Source organism: Staurois parvus, unplaced genomic scaffold (genome assembly GCF_062004578.1).
Source record: "Staurois parvus isolate SC_StPar_1 unplaced genomic scaffold, SC_StPar_1.0 ptg000116l, whole genome shotgun sequence".
NCBI classification, from domain to species: Eukaryota; Metazoa; Chordata; class Amphibia; order Anura; family Ranidae; genus Staurois; species Staurois parvus.
Genome location: NW_028317912.1, coordinates 1069693 through 1092834, shown reverse-complemented (window position 1 = coordinate 1092834; position 23142 = coordinate 1069693). Strand labels below are relative to the sequence as shown.

Genomic DNA, 23142 nt, shown 5'->3' with positions numbered 1-23142 from the left:
GCAGTTCACAGTAGGACAACACTAGATTTGCTGGCTAGGTGAGTATGTGAATTCTGTATTATACCAATAGAAAAAAGGGGAAAAAAACATTGTTGGGGGGAGCAGTGACATTTAACTTGTGGATGTGTATGGATTATTTTTGGAGAATAAGGATATTGTTTAATATCATTTTAACTGAATATTACACCAAGGAAAATCCCTGCTAATAAGAGGGCCAGCTGACATCACCACTGTCAGAGTCCAAACCTAGGAACAAAACAGTAAACAGGAAAGAGTGATTGTCTCCTACTCTAGGGCCAATTCACACGTGGCAGTTTTTCTGCATTAGAAAGAATGTTTTTCACTATTTGAAAATGCATCTCAAGTAGAAATCATATTCATTACGAAAAAAAAGGCATGAGGAATTTTTGTAAAAGACCCTCTCAGGGATAAAAGGAATAAAGCTGACCCCCTCCCTCCCAAACTGACTGCTGTCTTAGGCCCCTTTCACATGGGTGGCCTCTGTTGAGATCAGCAGCAGATCTGTCCACTGATCCCCTGCTGATCAGAGCAGAGAGGGTGGATGATAGGTCTGTGTCTGCTCAGTTTATGCAGAGCGGATATGGACAGAGCCCGCTCTGCCCTCTGCTCCACCTAAACGGAAGAAGACGGATCACCTTCCATTTTTTTTTTAGCGGACCAGGTTGGACGGGAGGCTTGAAACTGTCAATGGACATAAATCCATTTACACCTGCTGGTCCATAGGGGTGAAGGGACCATCCGATCAAGTCTACCTGAAAAACTGACAACTGGACCTGATCGGTCCCTTTGTGCGAAAGAAGCCTTAAGAAAGCCCTATCTAATTGCCTTTAAAGAGGATGTTCATCCCTTTCCCTAAAGTTCCCTGCTCCCCACCCCCCTGCCCACTTCCCAACACAATTGCAGAAAAAATGTTTTTATACAAAAAAGAAATACCTTGTTTTTATTTTTTTTGCTTACTTTTAACCACTAATTCTCACATGTACAAGATTTCACAAACTGCCCCTTGCGAACTACAGTGGGTAAAATAAGTATTGAACTTGTCACCAATTTTCACAGTAAATATATTTCTAAAGGTGCTATTGACATGATATTTTCAGCACATGTTGGTAACAACTAATGCAATTCATACATACAAAGAAACCAGAACAAATACGTTCAGAAATTAAGTCGTGTAATAAAATGGATTGACAGAGGGAAAAAGTATTAAACACATGAAGAAAGGGAGGTGCAAAAAGGCATGGAAAGCCAAGATACCTGCTGAAATCAGTAATAAGGCTAGGTTCACATTTGTGCAGGTGGTGCTGCTGCAGATCCACACAAAAATCCGTGCAGCCGCACAAACCGCACAGAGGAATGTGGACCCGTGGGTAGGTGCCATTAGTTATAATGGTACGCCGCCCGCACTGGAAAACGCAACCGTACTGGGAACCAAGATTCCCGTGCGGGCTGTGTTTTCAGAAGAAGTGCAGGGACTTCTTCTCTGCCTGTCATGGGGCATGGGAGTCCATTCAAATGAATAGGCTCTTGTGCCCGCGCAAAATGCGGCCCGCACATATGTGCACCAGGGCTTGGAAAGCAATCTTGCCCCTTGTCAGTGCAAACTAATATCAGCTGGTTCAGTCTCAACTGATGGCCTATAAAGAGTCCACGGTGTCACACAAAAAACATTTCATGATAGATAAAAGCAAAGTGAGCACTGTTGGGACCAAAATCCATAAGTGGAAAGAACATCATTTCACCATAAACCAGCCACGACCAAGCTCTCCTCGCAAGATTTCTGACAGAGGAGTGAAAAGAATTATCAGAAGAGTTGTCCAAGGGCCAAGGACCACTTGTGGGGAGCTTTAGAAAGACCTGGAATTAGCGGGTACAATTGTTTCAAAGAAAACAATAAGTAATGCACTCAGCCACCATGACCTGTATGCACACTCACCACGCAAGATTCCACTACTGAAGAAAAAGCATGTTGAAGCTCATTTGAAGTTTGCTGCACAACATTTAGACAAGCCTGTGAAATACTGAGAGAATATAATCTGGTCAGATGAGACCAAAATTGAACTCCAAATTTGAATACCATAATACACACCATGTTTGGAGGTCATAATCACCCCAAAACCACCATACCAACAGTGAAGCATGGAAGTAGGAACATCATGGTGTGGGGCTGTTTTTCGGCATACGGTACTGGCAAACTTCAAACATGTCATTGAAGGAAGGATGAATGGAAAAATGTACCATGACATTCTAGATACAAATCTGCTGCCATCTACCAGGATGATGAAGATGAAATGAGGGTGGATATTTCAGCAAGACAATGATCCCAAACACAAAGCCAAGGAAGCTCACAATTACTTTCAAAGAAAGAAAATAAAGCTGCTAGAATGACCCGGTCAATCACCTGACTTGAATCCAATAGAAAATCTATGGAAAGAAATAAAGATCAGAGTTCATAGAAGAGGCCAATGGATCCTTCAAGATTTGAAGACTGTGTGGAAGAATAGGCCAAAATCACACCTGAGCAACGCATGCCACTAGTTTCTCCATACAGGAGACATCTTGAAGCTATCATTACTAACAAAAGATTTTGTACAGAGTATTAAATGCCTTTAAGTTAGCGTGTTCAATACTTTTTCCCTGTGTCATTCCATTTTATTACACACGACTTAAATTCTGAACTTATTTGTTTTGGTTTCTTTGTATGTATGAATTGCATGGGTTGTTACAGACATGAGGTGAAAATTTCATGTCAATAGCACCTTTAGAAATATATTTACTGAGAAACATAGTGACACGTTCTATATTTATTTTACCCACTGTATATAAACAGACCCATGGCATGTCTACACATGTGCTAGCTGTTGAATCAAGATGGAGGTTCTGGGGAAGTACGGAGCAGGGAGAACTTTGCCTGCAAGCAAGACAACACTGGACTCTTTGAACTAGTATGTGTTTTTTTTATTTTGTATACAGAACAAGTGTTAGGGGTTTACAGTATATTTTCATTTTTGATAGATAGAGTGGAACGTCTCTTTAAGCCGAGGCCACTTCACTCCCCGGCCTTCTCTATTTTCTTACTGCTTGGGGTCCTTTTCCGGGTGTTCACCTCACAGCCTGAGTAAACAGACAGCATCCTGGGCAGCTCATTCATCTCTGTAAGCACATACAGTTGTGTTCAAAATAATAGCAGTCAGACATCACTAACCTGATCAATCACTGTTTTTGGTAGAAATGATATTTCTACATGGCAAATAATTTACTAGCAAGTGTAGTAGTGAAATAGAAATCCAACAGACCCAACAGTCATGACATGCATGCTGCTGATTCTATGTAATTGAATCACTAATTGAAAGGGGCATGTTCAAAATAATAGCAGTGTGGAGTTCTATTAGTGAGGTCATTCATTCTTTGAAAAACAGGTGGCAATTATTGCCCTTATTTAAGGAAGGAAGGCAGCAAATGTTGTACATGCTGGTTACAGTGCATTTCTCTCTGAAATGCTGAGGAAAATGAGTCGTTCCAGACATTGTTCAGAAGAACAGCGTACCTTGATTAAAAAGTTGATTGGAGAGGGGAAAACATATAAAGAAGTGCAGGAAATGATAGGCTGCTCAGCTAAAATGATCGCAAATGCTTTAAAATGGCAACCAAAACCTGAAAGACGTGGAAGAAAGCGAAAAACTACCATTCAAATGGATAGAAGAATAGCCAAAATGGCAAGGACTCAGCCAACAATCAGCTCCAGGAAGATCAAAGAAGTTCTAAAGTTACCTGTGAGTACTGTTACAATTAGAAGACGCCTATGTGAAGCCAAGCTATCTGCAAGAAGCCCCCGCAAAGTCCCACTGTTGAAAAAAAAGACATGTGCTGAAGAGGTTACAATTTGCCACAGAGCACATTGACTGGCCTAAACAGAAATGGCGCAACATTTTGTGGACTGATGAAAGTAAGATTGTTCTTTTTGGGTCTAGTGGCCGGAGACAGTTTGTCAGACGACCCCCAAACACTGAATTCAAGCCACAGTACACTGTGAAGACAGTGAAGCATGGTTGCACAAGCATCATGATATGGGGATGTTTCTCATACTACGGTGTTGGGCCTATTTATCGCATACCAGGGATCATGGATCAGTTTGAATACATCAGAATACTTGAAGAGGTCATGCTGCCTTATGCTGAAGAGGAAATGCCCTTGAAATGGGTGTTCCAACAAGAGAACGACCCCAAACACACCAGTAAACCTGCAACATCTTGGTTCCAGACCAACAAGATTGACGTTATGGAGTGGCCAGCCCAATCCCCGAATCTTAATCCAATAGAAAACGTGTGGGGTGACATCAAAAATGTAGTTTCTGAGGCAAAACCAAGAAATAGAGAAGAACTGTGGAATGTAGTCCAATCATCCTGGTCTGGAATACCTGTTCACAGGTGCCAGAAGTTGGTTGACTCCATGCAACACAGATGTACAGCAGTTCTCAGAAACAGTGCTTATACAACTAAATATTCATTAAGTGATTCAATGGAAAGCAAAATCTTCAAACATTTTTCAGTTTATATAGTGAATGTTTGAGTTTGTAAAGAAGAATACAAACACTGCTATTTTTTTGAACAGTCTAATATTCACTTTTCTTCATTTTTTTTACAGGAACAACACAAATGTGATATATTTTTCTGCATGTTTTGATTTGGAATAGAATGTGTAGTGTTCCCAATGCATTTGTGTGTATGGAAATAAAAGCTATTAGAGGGATTTTGAGCTGTATTCACTTTTTTCAACACACTGCTATTATTTTGAACACAACTGTAAATGCTCAGATGTGCAGTTGCCAGCATCACTGACTTTACAGGCAGCTGTACCCAAACACGTGTACTCATGGGCTTAGAAATGTATGCTTCTATTCACAATGTACAACCCTCCATGGCTCTGTGAATGAATCTTTTAAAGAGTAACTCTGTTGAGAAAACAAATCTCCTCTGGGGCATCAATGTATATTACAGGGATTTTAAAGTATAACTAGAGGCAAAACGTATTTTTTTATTAGTATTGGATAGAGTGGAGAGGGATTAGAACACGTGTCAGTTATTGCTGTCTGTGCCCCCATTAGTGCCTGTTCACATATGTGCTGATTGAGTGCGGTTTAACCGCATCCAATCTGCACGACATGTCAAAAAACATTACTTCCTATGGTGCCTGTTCACATACAGTCAGGTCCATAAATATTGGGCATCGACACAATTCTAACATTTTTGGCTCTATACACCACCACAATGGATTTGAAATGAAATGAACAAGATGTGCTTTAACTGCAGACTGTCAGCTTTAATTTGAGGGTATTTACATCCAAATCAGGTGAACGGTGTAGGAATTACAACAGTTTGCATATGTGCCTCCCACTTATTAAGGGACCAAAAGTAATGGGACAATTGGTTTCTCAGCTGTTCCATGGCCAGGTGTGTGTTATTCCCTCATTATCCCAATTACAATGAGCAGATAAAAGGTCCAGAGTTCATTTCAAGTGTGCTATTTGCATTTGGAATCTGTTGCTGTCAACTCTCAAGATGAGATCCAAAGAGCTGTCACTATCAGTGAAGCAAGCCATCATTAGGCTGAAAAAACAAAACAAACCCATCAGAGAGATAGCAAAAACATTAGGCGTGGCCAAAACAACTGTTTGGAACATTCTTAAAAAGAAGGAACGCACTGGTGAACTCAGCAACACCAAAAGACCCGGAAGACCACGGAAAACAACTGTGGTGGATGACCGAAGAATTCTTTCCCTGGTGAAGAAAACACCCTTCACAACAGTTGGCCAGATCAAGAACACTCTCCAGGAGGTAGGTGTATGTGTGTCAAAGTCAACAATCAAAAGAAGACTTCACCAGAGTGAATACAGAGGGTTCACCACAAGATGTAAACCATTGGTGAGCCTCAAAAACAGGAAGGCCAGATTAGAGTTTGCCAAACGACATCTAAAAAAGCCTTCAAAGTTCTAGAACAACATCCTATGGACAGATGAGACCAAGATCAACTTGTACCAGAGTGATGGGAAGAGAAGAGTATTGAGAAGGAAAGGAACTGCTCATGATCCTAAGCATACCACCTCATCAGTGAAGCATGGTGGTGGTAGTGTCATGGCGTGGGCATGTATGGCTGCCAATGGAACTGGTTCTCTTGTATTTATTGATGATGTGACTGCTGACAAATGCAGCAGGATGAATTCTGAAGTGTTTCGGGCAATATTATCTGCTCATATTCAGCCAAATGCTTCAGAACTCATTGGACGCCGCTTCACAGTGCAGATGGACAATGACCCAAAGCATACTGCAAAAGCAACCAAAGAGTTTTTTAAGGGAAAGAAGTGGAATGTTATGCAATGGCCAAGTCAATCACCTGACCTGAATCTGATTGAGCATGCATTTCACTTGCTGGAGACAAAACTGAAGGGAAAATGCCCCAAGAACAAGCAGGAACTGAAGACAGTTGCAGTAGAGGCCTGGCAGAGCATCACCAGGGATGAAACCCAGCGTCTGGTGATGTCTATGCGTTCCAGACTTCCGGCTGTAATTGACTGCAAGGGATTTGCAACCAAGTATTAAAAAGTGAAAGTTTGATTTATGATTATTATTCTGTCCCATTACTTTTGGTTCCTTAATAAGTGGGAGGCACATATGCAAACTGTTGTAATTCCTACACTGTTCACCTGATTTGGATGTAAATACCCTCAAATTAAAGCTGACAGTCTGCAGTTAAAGCACATTTTGTTCGTTTCATTTCAAATCCATTGTGGTGGTATATAGAGCCAAAAATGTTAGAATTGTGTTGATGTCCCAATATTTATGGACCTGACTGTATGTCCAGTGCACTAGCGGAGCAGATTCAGTGAGATTAAATAGAGTCATGTCCGAATTCTGAGCTCTTCTGTGCGTCCCTCCATGAATATGCCTCCCCAGACCATCAGTGACCCACAGGGGCGGACTGACAACTCATGGGGCCCCCAGGCAATAGGGGATCATGGGGCCCCTGTGTCCTTGCCCAAACTCAAAAACGTCTATGAAAAAGGTACCAGGGGCATCTCATGGGGCCCCCTACTGACCCCGGGCCCTCGGGCAGTGCCTGAGTTTCCAAATGGTCAGTCCGCCTCTGCTGACCCACCACCAATACGGTCATGCTGAACGATGTCACAAGCAGCATAAGGTTCTCCACAGCTTCTCCAGACCCTTTCATATCTGTCACATGATCAGGTGAACCTGCTCTCATCTGTGAAAAGCACAGGGTGCCAGTGGTGGACCTGCCAATTCTGGTGTTCAATGGCAAATGCCAATTGAGCTCTATGGTGCCAGGCAGTGAGCACAGGGTCCATTTGAGGACGTCGGGTTCTCAGGCCACCCTCATAAAGTTTGTTTCTGATTGTTTGGTCAGAGACATTCACACCAGTGGCCTGCTGGAGGTGATTTTGTATGGCTCTGGCAGTGCTCATCTTGTTCCTCCTTGCACAGAAGAGCAGACACTAGTCCTGCTGATGGGTTAAGGACCTTTTTCGGCCCTGTCCAGCTCTCCTAGAGTAACTGCCTGTCTCCTGGAATCTCATCCATGCTCTTGAGACTGTGCTGGGTAGCACAACAAACCTTCTGGCAATGGCACATATTGATGTGTCATTCTGGAGGAGTTGGACTGCCTGGGCAACCTCTGTAGGGTCCAGGCATCGCCTCATGCTACCAGTAGTGACAATGACTCTAGCCAAACTCAAAACTAGTGAAAAACAATCAGAAAAGATGAGTAGAGAAAATATATCAGTGGCCTCCACCTGTAAAACCATTCCTGTTTTGGGGGTCGTCTCATTGTTGCTCATCTAATGCACCTGTTGTTAATTTCATTAACACCAAAGCAGCTGCAACTGATTAACAACCCCCTCTGCTACTTAACTGACCAGATCAATATCCCAGGAGTTTCATTGACTTGATGCTATACTCTGATTAAAAAGTGTTCCTTTAATTATTTTGAGCAGTGCATAATAAAATAAACACCAACAACAAATTTGGATCAAAATGGCCGTGGCCCTTTATTATAGGCAATATTTTAATGATTAAAATAACTAATATGACCAACATCTTAATCATATTTAACTAACATACCATATTATATATGATACACATACAGCTATAAGTTATCTTACAACAAAAACTTTACAGTCCCCTTTCCATAGATAGGGACAAATGCTTCATAATCAGAGCAGCGACATGGGAGGGTAGGATGATCTTTCTTCTTCAGTCTTCCGCCGCTGAATAAGTGCTGCTGGCAAATTTTATATTCAAATATGTTTTGACAGCTCGTGCAGAAACCATTATAAAGACGTGATAACTGAATATCTCCATCACACTTTAAAATATGCAAATTACACTTAACTGCTACAGCCTTTTGTGGTCTGTCAGGATACAATAGGTGGAGATGATGCTTGCCCCACCCTTCACCTTACAATCCCAGACTTTGGGTTGTCCCCAGAAAAGTAAGATGGGAAATCTTCCAATGGGAGCACTAGTTCTGGTGACCTGGGGGGCTCTAAAAGATTCCCTTAAAGTTGTAAACCCCACACATGAACAAACCAAAACCTTCTATAGTGTGTACTTGTCTCAGTTAAGATCACTAGTTATTTCAGTCTGCTGCTTTATTACTCTGCTATTAGCATGTGTCAATCTGACAGGTTTTCCTGACACCAAGAGACAAATGGTGACAGGGGAGGGACCTCCAGCAGATTGACAGCCTCAGCTGTTCCTGTGAGCGGTGTGGAGGGGTGTGTCCAGGGGTGGACTGACCATTTGGAAACTCGGGCACTGCCCGAGGGCCCGGGGTTAGTAGAGGGCCCCATGAGATGCCCCTGGTACCTTTTTCATAGGCTTTTTTTAGTTTGGGCAAGGACACAGGGGCCCCATGATCCCCTATTGCTCAGGGGCCCCATGAGTTGTCAGTCTGGTCCTGGGTGTGTCTTTTCCCTCCAATCAGCTCTCAGAGATCTACACACTCAGCTCTGCAAAGAGTAGCCTTGGCTGCCAGTCCCTTTTTTCTGAACTCTCAGGCAAGCATTATAAATTCTGCACTTTGAATGTATGTACAGGAGAGAGGGATGTAGATAAACAGGTACAACCTATGTAGGATTTGTTTCAGCTCTGTATGACCAGAGGCCAGTCACTGCACTAGGTATATGTAAGGGTTACAACCCCTGTCATTTGTAGGGATGTTCTCTCTTCCTATTTTGGCTATGGGACAGGAAGTAAAGGTTAATCTCCCCAATGAGACACAGATGGCAAAAGAAAAGACCGCCTACTTCCTTATCCTATAAGAAACACACAGGTTCACATTAGAAAGAACATATAGCCTCATGATAATGCAACACACGGGTTTCTACAATAGCCTTGAATCTTCTGGGACACTACAAAGCCCAGCATGCCATCCACAGCCATCCTCCCCACAACACACATGCCACAAGCTAGCGCACACATTCCACGCATGCGCACTACGAGCGGTTACGTCGTCCCAGCATTCCTTTTTAAGGGACCACCTTCAGGGGCGTGGTCGGCGGAGCCAGCCATGTAACGTCATCACCGAGAAACGTCTGGCTTTGAACAGTCTTTCATAACCCATAGGAAAGGCTCACCGGCCGTTTTGTACCGCGTCACTGGATGCTCCACAGAGCCGCACTGATCTACAAAGAAGCTATCGAGGACCCCATTGCCGTGTTTGAAGGAGAAGAGCAGGCGTGGCTATGCTGAGGGGCGTGGTTGAATCTAAGGCGTGGTGATTGAGTTCAGCCGCTGGTGGGGCGTGTCCAGTGGATGCGCTTGCCGGGGTGGGCGGGGCGAGGCTGGGTCGGCTGTCTGTGGTCAGTAGAGCTGGGCGCTCCGGGCGGTGTGTGACTGAAGAAGGAGCGCTGGAGGCGGCGGGCACATATAGGACGGAGCCGGGGGAGTCTGCAGGTGAGTGCGGGAACCTTCCAACTCCATATAGAGCCTGACACAGGGGGTGCCGTCCCACAATACTGTGCGTGAGGCCTGCGGGGCTGACAGTGCTGGAGCCCCTCACTACAGGAGACACTGAGCACAGTCTCTATGTCTGTGTGTGCATGACATGGACAGAGGGGGGGATGGATCACAACTGGAGCAGCTGGCCATGCCAACCAATCAGCTTCTATCTTCAGCGTGTTCAGTAAGGTTTTGGAAATGAAAGCTGGGAGCAGATTGGTTATCATGGACAGCTGGTTCGTGTTTGATAGACTGTGTGGACATAAGCTGAAGTTGTGTGTTATAAACAATGGGGGGGGGGGGGGTCCCTATCAGAAATGGAGCAACCAATCAGATTCTGTCTTCCTGAAGCTAGAGGTTGATTGGTGTGTACATAGTCTGTATACTACACACAATTTGAATGGCTGACAGCTGTCCCTGGTGTACACTCAAGCTCCATTCACACCTCTGTGTTCCTGGAAATACGTGTAGATACATGCAGTGTGATTATTTCTTAGTGGCACCCCGATGGCGGCTAGGAAATACGCCCAGGTCGCTGCTAAGAAAGATGCAGGGGTTACTTTGTTGCATGTAGTAGGGTGAAGGATCTGCCTTATACTGTCATATGACAAACGCGCCATGTCGTGCAGATGTGAATGTGGCCACATGGCAGGCGATGTCGCAGGATCTCTTTTATTCTGCTTCCCTTATACAGGAATACGGAGGTTTGTATCATTTAAAATCTGTTTTTCATCGTTAGGACGGAGACATAATTGGCTTAGATGGAGTGATGTAACCCATAGCAACCAGTCAGGGTTTGATTTCCACTGCTATGTCTGTAGTAAACTAAAGTCTGACTGTAGAGATGTATAGTGTGTATAACACACACCGATCAGCCATTTCTTTATGACCACCTACATAATATTAACTAGGTCCCCCTTTCTCTGACATAACAGCTCTGACCCGCCGAGTCATGGACATCTCTAGACCTCTGAGGGTATGCTGTGGTATCTGGCACCAAGCTGTTAGTAGCTGATCCTTTAAGTCCTGTAAGTTGAGGTGGGGCCTTCATGGATCGGACTTGTTTTTCCAGCACATCCCACAAAGGCTCAATGGATTAAGATCTGGAGAATTTAGAGGCCAAGTCAACACCTCAAACTTGTGTTCCTCAAACCATTCTTGAACCATTTTTGCAGTGTGGCAGAGCACATCATCCTGCTGAAAGAGGCCACTGCCATCAGGGAATGCCATTGCCATGAAGGGGTGTACTTGATCAGCAACAATGTTTAGGTAGGTGGTACTTCTAACAGTAACATCCACATGAATGACAAGACCCAAGGTTGTCCAGCAGAACATTGATCAAAGCATCTCACTGCCTGTGCCAGCTTGTCTTCTTCCCATACTTCATCTTGCTGCCATCTGCCCAGGTAAGTGATGTACACACACCCGGCCATCCACATGATGTAAAAGCAAACATGATTCATCAGACCAGGCCACTTCTTCCATTACTCCTTAGTCCAGTTCTGATGCTCACGTGCCCTTTGTAGGAGCTTTTAGCTGTGGACACGGGTCAACATGGACACCCTGACAGGTCTGTGGCTACATAGCCAAATACACAACAAACCGTAATGCCCATTTTTTTCTGTTTTCAACACATCAACCTCAGAGGCAACATGTTTACTCACTGCCTAATATATCCCACCGACTTTCAGATGTCATTGTTATAAGATAATTGATGTTAGTAACCAATCAGTGGTCCTAAAATTGTGTGATCTATTAGTCTGCCTATGTCATTTTTTAATTGTGTGTGTGTGTGTATATGTGTGTGTGTGTATATGTGTATATACATACACATAAAATGTGTGCCTGTACCTCTTCTTTACTCTTCCTCAATGATTAAACTTAGGGCTCATGTACACTGCAGCTGATAAACTCACGTTTAAGAGCTGTTCAGCGTTTTTTTTCTGCAGCCCCTGAACTCTCCCTAATGTTTTCCATGTACACATCATCGTTTACAGGCAGTTGAGTTTACAATCGTTTTTTTTTTTTTTTTTTGAACGCAGAAAACTTGCGTTCAGTAGTAGATTTTATCAGCGTTTAAAACGCGTCTAACCGTGTTTATAAGTGTTTGAACATTTTTTTAACTCTTCCATTTCCAGATGCGGTCCAGAGCCTTTTTTCATCATGAAAAATGCATGCAAAGTGTTTTCCCAGTACTCAAATGGACTGTTACACCATACTTTGAGGTTTTGCGTGAAAATAATTGTTAGACACTGCTGCAATAATTTCTGCATAGAAATGAGCTGCCACACATCCAAACACAAAAAAGACAGCGAATCTCAACAAATACTTCAGTGCTTTCTGGGCATTTTGGTAGGTCTCCTTAGGTTATCTATTAAAGCGCATTAATGCGGTATGCAAACGCAGCTAAACAGACGATTTTTAAATCTATGTTTTCCAGCAGTTAGTTTCCATCGTTCAGAAGTGTCCCGTGTACATGGGCCCTTAGGGTTGGAATCAGAGTTGTATTTTTGCCAGATGCTTATTTCTTTGAAAGCAATGGAAACGCATTAAAACATACTTCAGTGTACATCGATATGCCACTTGTTGCGCTTCCATTGAGTCTATTGGAAATCATATCAGGCAAAAAAAAAATGCACGAAGTGTGAATGGGTCTCAGCGCTATGATCGATTTATAGCTGAAATGGCTTCAGCAGCATGATATCCCTGGAAATTATTTAGAAATGTGGGCAGGGATATCACGAAAAATGTCTATAGTAATAGGGTTTGTGTGTGTATATGTTCACATTATATGTTTGGCCTCTTTGGTGGTAAAAATAGGTGGCTGATCCACAGTTTTTATCAACCACCCACCTCCAGTTGAATCGTGACAGCCACTCGGGTGATGCGAAGCATCATTGGGTGGCAGTTTTAACTCTGCATGTCGAGTTTGGAAGGCAGCGCAGCAGCTTTGCCTCGTGAGTACCTGCCAATCGCCTCTGAAAAGCCATCCACCCTTTTATTGCTTTTCAGAGGACCTTTCTAGTAATGGCTTGAGGTTGACAATAACATCTAATGTCAGGAGAACTAACACCTGGGGGACCTTGAAATCCTTACGAAGTAGACCCTTATAGGTTATTACTGTCCGTATACCTCTGGAAGCCTTGTCAGGTTGCAGAGCTTCTGGAGGAAAGGACTTCCCTCGATTTTTACGCTTCACTCATGTTTGTGTGCTTTTATATCAGTCCAGTTACATCTGTACGTCGTCACTATGTAGAACATTAGTGTTTTTCCATCTTTTCATCATACACGGTATGTAAACAAGCAGGATTTTGTTTGTACAAACCTGAGTATTAAACATATATGATATGCAGGACCTGCGTGTGATCCATGAAAACCATTCTGCTGGCTGTCACATTGTGACCACACATCCAGCCACTCTCTTTATGGGCAGCTTTAGGGCTCGTTCACACTTGACTGTTTTACCAACGCTTGCCAAACGCCCCTATAGCGCTTGGCAAGCGTTGGTCCGGCATTTGCGGAGCGTTTTTTAACGCTTGGCAAACGCCGCATGCGCGGTTTAGCGGAAGTTGCTAGGCGTTTGCCAAGCGTTAAAAACGCCCCACAAACGCCTATAATGAAGTTTGAATGGTGTTACCGCTCCACAAACGCCCCGCAACCACACCGCAAATGCCGGCCGAGCGTTTGCAGAGCGGCACCATAGACTAGAATAGGAGGCTTCAACGCCTCTTGACTCGACCAGAGGCGGCCGTTTTGCCGCGATGCTAACACTCCCGTTAGAACAGCACCATGTGCTGCAATGTGCAGATATGTCTGAGGCGTTTGGGAAGCGCTTCCCAAACCCCTCTCTGCCGCCTGCACACAACGCTAGTGTGAACATAGCCTTAGGGTTATGTGCAGTGGGTTAAAGAAGAACTCTCATGAGCGTTTAAAATTGAATTACTGTCCTTACATTCATCTCTAAATACCTGTAATAAAGTGGAATTAAAGTTTAAGACTAGCTATGCCCAAAATGTTCCCTCCATTCTCCTACTACCTATCCTGCCTAACCTGTGTAAGAAAAAAAAGTGTATGCCTAGCTATTTTTAGTCCAGTCATGAGATTCTGCAGCTCAGGCTCCCTTTCGTGTTAGGCTGGAATCCCACATTAAAGGATATTTTCATCTTTCGTTGCATAATACACCCATATTTAGTGTGTAACATGTTACGCACTGATCGGCCCTGCTCCTCCCCATACCCTGTTGTGACAGCTGGGGGAAATCTCTTCCTTGCTAGCTGTCAGTTTAAAAAAAAAAAAAATGTGGCTGCGCAGGGCTCCACCTGCCCACCTAGCCATGTCATTCATTCACAGTGTTCTGTGAATGAATGAACTACAAGTCCTGACAGCCTTTGTGGCTGATGGTTTGTAATTCTCAGTGAACTGAGAATGTCAATGAACAGTTCTCAATGTACTGTTTATTGATTCTTCCTGTCAGTATATCTGCTTGCTCGTACATTCCGTATGGGCCAGCAGATTTACTGACAGGTCTGCAGGAGACCTGCATGGCACCAACGATCTGCTGATCGCTAGTGCAATGCTTTAGAGGCTCCAGAAACAAAAAAATAATAAATGCACATTTTTTTATCTGCAAAAAAGCATTTATTATTTTTTGTAAAAAGGTGAACTTATCCTTTAACTTCTCTAATGAAGAAATATTGAAATGTAAAGAAAATCCCCTTTTATTCTTTGCTTTACAGCTTCTCTGCTCATCCTCTGCCCTCCTATTCCTTCTGTACTGAAATGTATTCTAATTGTACTGTCTCCCTTATATTGTAAAGTGCTGCGCAAACTGTTGGCGCTATATAAATCCTGTATAATAATAATAATCCTTTGCTAGAAGCCCAATTTGTGGATGTTACTAACTGTATGCTCAGTTTGCATCACCCCTTGTATAGGGAACACACCTGGGGCAGGAGCTGTCATGGCTAGAGGACTCCCACCCAGTTCCCCTGCTCCACACCCTCTATCTTTTTATTTGTTGCTAGGATGTAGGTGGCTGGGAATCAGAGCATCATTGGTTGTTACGGTGCAGGCAGCTGCCTGTATCCTAGCAACCGATAAAAAAGAGATGAAACTGGAACTGGCACACCCTCCCCCTGCATACTGTACCTAGTGATAATGGTGTGAACCTCCTGCGCTCAAACACTATTAGTGTAAGCAACCTAATCCATGCAATTGTACCTAGTGATGCCTCAGGGAAGTGCCTGGTTTTTGAGGCAATGGTCAGAAAGTAGTATGCAGAGCACTGTCAACCAGGTATTGAGACAAGCTAGAAACAAGGGACAAAGGGCTATGTGCAGTTCGTTGCTTGAGGGACAGGAGCGAAAGAAAAAGTGTGGTGAGGCAATGCTGACCACACTGGTGGCTTTCTTTTGGCTGAGCTTACTATTGAAGTCTGTGTTGCTGTTCATTGTAATAAATTCCATCCATTCGTGTTCCAGACTGCTAGAGTTTACATGCTTGTAGCGGTTGAACATGACTACAGGCAGTGTCACCTAGCTGTCATTAAAAAGCGATACAGTAGTTGATTGCTACATAGTTGTGGCTATTGTGAACTATTGCCTGTGTAGTGTGTAATGGACTATTGGATTGCCTGCTTTGTGTTTTGCATGTATACAGTGTTCACATTGCCAATTAAGGATGCGTTGCAGGTCCATCTTGTCCACGTTTTAAACTGTAGTTAATACACACATCAGTCACGTAGCCTACATACCAGACTTATAATGTTGTCTGTAAGTATTTCCATTTGTTGACAAAGATTGTAAATTGTGATTTTTGAGCCCTGTGAGAGTAGCAATTGTCCTCTCCCTAATTCCTGCATAATTTCACAAGAGTTGACTGCCCTTACTGTACTCAGAAGAGGAAGAGTATAGCATTGTTGTTTCCCCTAGAGGCAGGAAACAGCTCGAGACATGAAATAACTAACATTTCTTTTAACTCTGGTCCTTGTGTAAAGTTTATAGTTGTAGGTCAGAGAAAATAATATTTCCATATAAGTTCCAATACTATTAAGCTTCAGGTGGTGCATTTTTCTTAAAGCAAACCTGTTTGTTCCCTTTACATTCACAAACTGGCCTTAGGACTACATGCTGGCACTTGGCCTAAACACACTCTGTATTGCCGAAAGTATTGGGACACCCCTACAGATCATTGGATTCACGTGTTTCAATCACTTCCATGGCCACAGGTGTATAAAATCAAGCATCTAGGCATGCAGACTGCTTCTACAAACATTTGTGAAAGAATGGGTCGCTCTCAGGAGCTCAGTGAATTCAAGTGTGGTACCGTGATAGGTTGTCACCTGTGCAGTTTAAATCTAATACTGGGATGCCATTAAAGTTGCATGTAAAGGCAGGTGTCCCAATACGTATAGCAATATAGTGTACCTTTATTAGAATCATCGCCAGATAGGAAAGGTGAAGACTGCTATTGCTTCCTATCCTTTATGGAAATGCTCGCTTCAGTAGTTTTTTAGGCTCCATGCACACTAGTGTGGGGTTTTTTTTTTTTTTTTTTTTTTTTTTTTTTTTTTTTTTAGCTCAAAAGAAATGCTGGGAAAAACGCTTTATAAAAAATGCAGGTAATAACAGCTTTTTGTAGCGTTCAGAAGTGTTTAGGAGCATTGGGCAGCACAGTGGCTAAATGGTTAGCACTTCCGCCTGGCAGTACTAGGGTCGTTTGTTCGAATCCCAGCCATGGCACCACCTGCCTGGAGTTTGCATGTTCTCCCTGTGCCTGTGTGGGTTTCCTCTGGGTACTCCAGTTTCCTCCCACACTCCAAATACATGCTGGTAGGTTAATTGGCTCCTGTCTAAATTGGCCCTAGTATGTGTATGTATGAATGCAAGTTAGGGACCTTAGATTGTACACTCCTTGAGGGTTAGGGACTGATGTGAATGTACAATATATATATATGTATGTGTAAAGCGCTGTGTAAGTGGACGGTGCTATATAAGTACCTGAACTAAATAAATTAGCGTTTTTACAGTACATGTAGAGGAAAAGGCTAGAGAAAAGCTTTTAGGAGCGTTTTAGTGGCGTATGTATTTATTTTTGTCTGCTGAAAATAAGGCTCCAGGAAACTCTACAAAACCACTGTTTTCTTCTCCTAGACACTGAAGCTCAAAAAATGCTAATAGCCTAAAGTAGTGTGCATGGACACATAGGATTGCACGATTTAGCTTCTAGGAGCAGAAGAAAATATGCTAATCGCTTCTGGGAGCTTAAAGTGATTGTAATGGCTGAAGGTTTTTTACCATCATGCATTCTATGCAGGAAGGTAAAAAACCTTCTGTGTGCAGCAGAGCCCCCCAATACTTACCTGAATCTCATCGCAGTCCAGTGATGTGAATGACAGCCTCGGCTGTCCCGGGTCTATGCCTCCTCTTTGGCTGAGGCAGCAAACAGGAGCCATTGGCTCCCGCCTCTGTCAATAACAGCCGGTCAGCCAGTGAAAAGAGAGAGGGGGCTGGGCCAAGCCGCTACTCCGTGTGAATGGACACACGGAGCAGCAGGTGCCCCCATAGGAAGCTGCTTGCTGTGGGGCACCCGACAGAATGGAGGAGCCAAAAGAGCCTGTGGGGATCTGAGAAGAGGAGGATCCAGGCTACTTTGTGCAAAACCACTGCACACAGTAGGTAAGTATAGACGTGTTTTGTTATTTTACAAACAAAATGAACCTTCAGAATCGCTTTAGAAGAACGGTAGTGTGCAATGGAGCCTCACTGTTTCTAGGACAAGTTTGCAGATAATGGCTCGATTTCCCCCGACTTTTCTCATCTGTGCATTTTTTTTTTTTATAGATCAGAATAACTGACAAGATCTTCAATGGCAATGCCTGTGTTTCTCCAATGACAGGTTTAGAGCCTCTTCACACCCCAAATCTTCCCCAGCACAGTCCCAGTTTATGAACAAGGCTGTTCTCTTTTGTCCTATTTAGTCACTTCAGACCACTACATACTTTTCTTAATTTTTTTTTTTTCTGCTACATGCTGCAGTGAATAAACATGAATAGAATGTCATTTTATGACTTGACAATAAAGGTGTGGGGGGAGTAAGCAATGCACTGTAATTGGTGCTTTAGCACTGAGTGCACTCCAGTGGCAGCACACAGCCGTTAATGTGTACCAGCCCTTAAAATGTCTTTTTGAGTGTCTCTGGAGCTTCAAATCTTGGGGCAGAAATTGTGAAACACACTGTCAGACTGGGGCTGATCTATTTCCTTCTGCAGATTTTCATTGGCTAGTAAGGTTGCCTATCCTATTGATGGCCTATATTGGCCAAACATGCATGGAAAGTCAAGATTTGCCTGTAACTTTAACTACCTATATCTTTGGATCTAATGATTTTAATTTGCAGTTTTCACTGAAGATAAGCTTCTGATTACTTTTTGTTTTCCTAGCATATGCATATTTTTTTGCTGGATGTTTACCCTTGTATACAGCAGTTTGTCTGTCAGGTAGCATTTGGGCAGGGGGGGAAACAGCAAAATCAGTGACATTTTTTTTTTTTTTTTTTTGCAACTTCACTAATTACTGTGAACTCTTGACCTGAGGTAACCTTAGAAACCTCAAAATGTGACCCAGCACAATGTGCTATATCACATCTAAACCCATAAAAATAGAGAGACATATGGCCATCTAGGAAGTCCCCTGTTGAGTTCCAAGCTGCTATGTCTTTGGGTTCTTTGCTTGTAACATTTGTCATCTTCTATAGAGAGATTTTTTTTTTTTTCATCTGCTTAGTGCAATAATGTCTTTTAAGTTAGTTTATTTTTTTTATGATTAACTAGAGCAGTACCTTTTTTTTAAATTGGGAAAAAAAAAACCTCGCCTCCTTCCTGTGTATGTTCCCCTGCAGGCTCTCCATTCTGTGGTCCATCAGCTGTTTTCCTAGTTTGATTGACACCCAGCATCATTTTACCCTCTCCCGTGAGCCCAGGGCGCAATGGACACCCTTTCTGGGAAAGTGTCATAACAGTGGCATGGGCACAAAGGAAAATGCTGCTGAGAATGACACTCATCTCATATCAGTCTGTGAGCACTGGGAGGTAAGGGGAAAATCCTTGGGAAGTCACGTCTACAGCCAGAAGACTGTCAGTTTATCCTATGTGGCCATTGAAGCCCTCTGATGCAGCCCTTCAACTCAAACTACAGGAGTTTTTGTGCACCACACCCACAAGATATAATAGAAAAGAGCAGCTAACCCGCAAGTAAGCCGCACCCACTTTGAGGGTAAACCGCAGAGAATCGGTGTGAAAGCAGCCTTATAGGGGGCTCAGGACAGTAAGGACTTGTTCACATTTGCAATTTGGAGGTCAATAACACTGCATAGTTGAGACTTTTTTTTTTTTTTTTAACCCCCCCAACCACTGGTTTAGTATCAGTGACCCCAACCCATGCTCAAGGGGGTCCGTGTGTCCTCCCTGTCAGTCCGTTTTACAATTTGACAGGAGGGGCAGTGGGGGGTTACATATACAGGAACCGATCCTCTACATCAGTGGTCACTAAATGGCGGACTGCGGTCTAGAACTGGACCGAGGGACAGTCCCGTCCAGACTGGGTGCCCTCCCTCAGGCCCAGGCCCGAACTGGCCATATGGCACGTCAGGCTTAAACTGATCAGGCCGCACAGCGGGAGGTAAGCTGCAACCGCGGTCTGAACAGGGGTAAATCAGACCACGGCCACCGATCATCTCCCGCTGTGCGGCTATGCCTAAAGCAGGGCTGACAGGAGGAGCGGAAGTGATGGCTCCAGATGACAAGCAGGAAAAGCCGCTGACACAGGGACACTTCCTTGGCTGGCCGCTGCACTGAAGGGACAACAGCTCTGTAGAGGTGGATGGGGCATGTCTCTTTGCTGGAGGGGCTGTCTGTTTGCCCAATTGGGTCCAGCAAAGAGACATCCCAATCCAGCAAAGAGACAGCCTAGTCCAAGAAGGGACATCCCTATCCAGCAAAGAGACATCCCGTTTTTGCTATATATTTGTTGTGTTGTGTTAAGGGGCGCTGTGATGTAAAGGGGGCAGTGATGTGAGGGGAAAAGAGGATACTGTGGGACTTCTTTATAGAGGGGACTGTGATGTAGAGGGGTCTACAGTGTGAAAGGTATGCTAAAGATCATAATGTACCAGGGAACTGTGATGTGTTCTATTGCTAGAGATTCGGACCTCTGCTGGAAGGACATTTTGCTGATCAGACCTCCGTAAATTTTAATTCAAGATCCCTGCTCTACATTTTCTTCCTGCAACCACAGAAATTTGGTTTCTCTTTCGTCAGAATTCAGCGGCTGCAGGAGGAATATTTTCATTGTGCTATTCAAAATAACATTGAAAATTTGGAACCGAGACAGGTAAACAAATTACTTAGTGGCTCTTGCTCTTTAAAAGGTTGAGCACCCCTGTTTTACAGTATCTCACAGAAGTGAGTACACCCCTCACATTTTTGTAAATATTTTATTTTATCTTTTCATGTGACAACACTGAAGAAATGACACTTTGCTACAATGTAAAGTAGTGAGTGTACAGCTTGTATAACAGTGTAAATTTGCTGTCCCCTCAAAATAACTCAACACAGCCATTAATATCTAAACCGCTGGCAACAAAAGTGAGTACACCCCTAAGTGAAAATGTCCAAATTGGGCCCAAAGTGTCAATATTTTGTGTGGCCACCATTATTTTCCCTCTTGGGCATGGAGTTCACCAGAGCTTCACAGGTTGCCACTGGAGTCCTCTTCCACTCCTCCATGACGACATCGCAGAGCTGGTGGATGTTAGAGACCTTGGGCTCCTACATCCTTCCGTCTGAGGATGCCTCACAGATGCTCAATAGGGTTTAGGTCTAGAGACATGCTTGGCCAGTCCACCACCTTTACCCTCAGCTTCTTTAGCAAGCAGTGGTCATCTTGGAGGTGTGTTTGGGGTCGTTATGTTGGAATACTGCCCTGCAGCCCAGTCTCCGAAGGGAGGGGATCATGCTCTGCTTCAGTATGTCACAGTACATGTTGGCATTCATGGTTCCCTCAATGAACTGTAGCTCCCCAGTGAAAATGTCCGTGCTGCAGCTCAGTTTCAGGGTCTTGGCAATCTTCTTATAGTCTAGACCATCTTTATGTAGAGCAACAATTCTTTTTTTCAGATCCTCAAAGTTCTTTGCCATGAGCTGCCATGTTGAACTTCCAGTGACCAGTATGAGAGGGTGAGAGCGATAACACCAAATTTAACACACCTGCTCCCCATTCACACCTGACAGCTTGTAACACTGAGTCACATGACACTGGGGAGGGAAAATGGCTAATTGGTCCAAATTTGGACATTTTCACTTAGGGATGTACTCACTTTTGTTGCCAGTGGTTTAGACATTAATGGCTGTGTGTTGAGTTATTTGAGGGGACAGCAAATTTACACTGTTATACAAGCTGTGCACTCACTACTTTACATTGTAGCAAAGTGTCATTCCTTCAGTGTTGTCACATGAAAAGATATAATAAAATATTTACAAAAATGTGAGGGGTGTACTCACTTCTGTGAGATACTGTATATGTTCTGTCAATCTTCCCAAGTGGCAGCCAAATACCTACCTTTGCAGAATGAAGTTCCGGCCTTGTCCACCTCTTACTGCTCCTGCTTGCCACCTTCTTAGTTCATTGCTACTGGATGGCTATTGGCAGCCATAGAAATGAATGGGTATGATTGGCACAGTAGGTGAATATATAGCTAGAACTTCTTTTGCATAGGTTGTTAGGCAGGGCCACACAGTAAAGAACTCAGGAATAAAGTGAAAGTGTTTGGGGGGTGGCTGATTTCATTCCTCCATTTTAAAGTTTATATGTTCATTTAACATATTTTGCGTATTTGTCTGAAAAGGCCTCCCATGTGTGGACCGCAGACTGCTGCTGAATGCTTTCAAAGACATTCCCTTGGATGAGGTGTCAGCAGTCCCAACTGACTAAAAGCTATCACACAGTCGGCATGCTATAGTATTTCTCTTCCCACCTCTCTCAACAGCTACATGCAAGGAGGTGAGGTGAGGGGGTGGAGGAGCTGGACCAGCGCAGACAGTAATTACACTTCCAGAAGAGAACTGGGTTCTCAATGACATGGTAATGGGGAGGGGGAACTGTGGCAGTGCTAGTCAACTGACTCTTCCCAGATGAATTCCCTAGCAAGTTCGAAGGAATGTTGTAAGTGAAAAAAAATTGATTATGGAAATGACAAATTCTGCAAAAAAAAAAAAAAACCCATTGAAATTACATGATTTGTCTAACCTGCATTTTGGTGACGGCATCTAAAATGGACAGTTAATAATTAATTGTTTACTGCATGTCAGGAATGTACTTATATAAATAACAGTACAATATTTCAGAAAAGGTCTGCCATTTATCTTTAACCTATTGCCACCTAACTAACGCTTATCTGTTGTAGCAAAGAGGTTGGCCTTTAATGTGGAATTCTGGTTTCCTTTCAACAGTCCCCCTCCCACTCCTAATACCTCTACCAATTAACCTATGTAAGAAATATATGCTTTCACCTTTTCATGCTGCTCCATGGAGCAATGCATGCTTCAAAATTTTATTTGTTGGAACTTTTATCTGTTGTTATCATAATTCACCTCTTCACTCTGCACCTTGTGGACTCCCATTATTCAGCAGTGCTGATGTTGAGCATGGTATACCCATCTTGGGATGTGTTTTTAGAAGATCTTTTGGAAATTTACTGTGAATTCCGGCACTTTAAGCTTGTCAGCTGGGACACTAAGGCTGCATTCACACTTGAGCGTTTTGTAGCTTGAAGCTCCAAAAATCTCAACTTAAATCATTTGTTCTCTATGGTGCCGATTCACACCTGATCACGCGAACAGGCACCATAGAGAACAATTGCTGTTTCAATTTGGTGCTTTTTTTGAGCTTCAAGCTATAGAACGCTCAAGTGTGAATGCAGCCAAATTTGGTGTTTTCTCAGCCACTCATCAAGGGGAGCTGCATATAACAATCCCAATTTACCTGTCCATTTGCTGATACTTATGTTTTTTTATTTGCGTTTATTTTATTTTCTTGTAAAATTGGACATGGCTATG

The 23142-nt window shown here is 43.4% G+C and overlaps 1 protein-coding gene and 1 long non-coding RNA gene across 5 annotated transcripts in view; one reads left to right on the top strand and one right to left on the bottom strand.

Annotated features, from left to right (window-relative positions):
- Nucleotides 1–2954: 2954 nt before the first annotated feature.
- On the bottom strand, nucleotides 2955–10049 carry LOC149467272 (uncharacterized). The gene is made up of 2 exons (XR_016311949.1): nucleotides 9668–10049; nucleotides 2955–3171 (listed from the first exon to the last, which is right to left on the bottom strand). It is a non-coding gene; the product is annotated as an uncharacterized LOC149467272 (long non-coding RNA).
- Nucleotides 9600–23142, top strand: part of NCK1 (NCK adaptor protein 1) — a 157518-nt gene continuing 143975 nt past the window's right edge. The window contains exons 1-2 of one of the 4 annotated variants that reach the window (XM_089671944.1): nucleotides 9600–9986; nucleotides 10967–11300. The gene's annotated coding sequence lies outside the window, so the exon portion shown is untranslated. The other 3 variants (XM_089671945.1, XM_089671943.1, XM_089671946.1) reach the window with 3 other exon arrangements.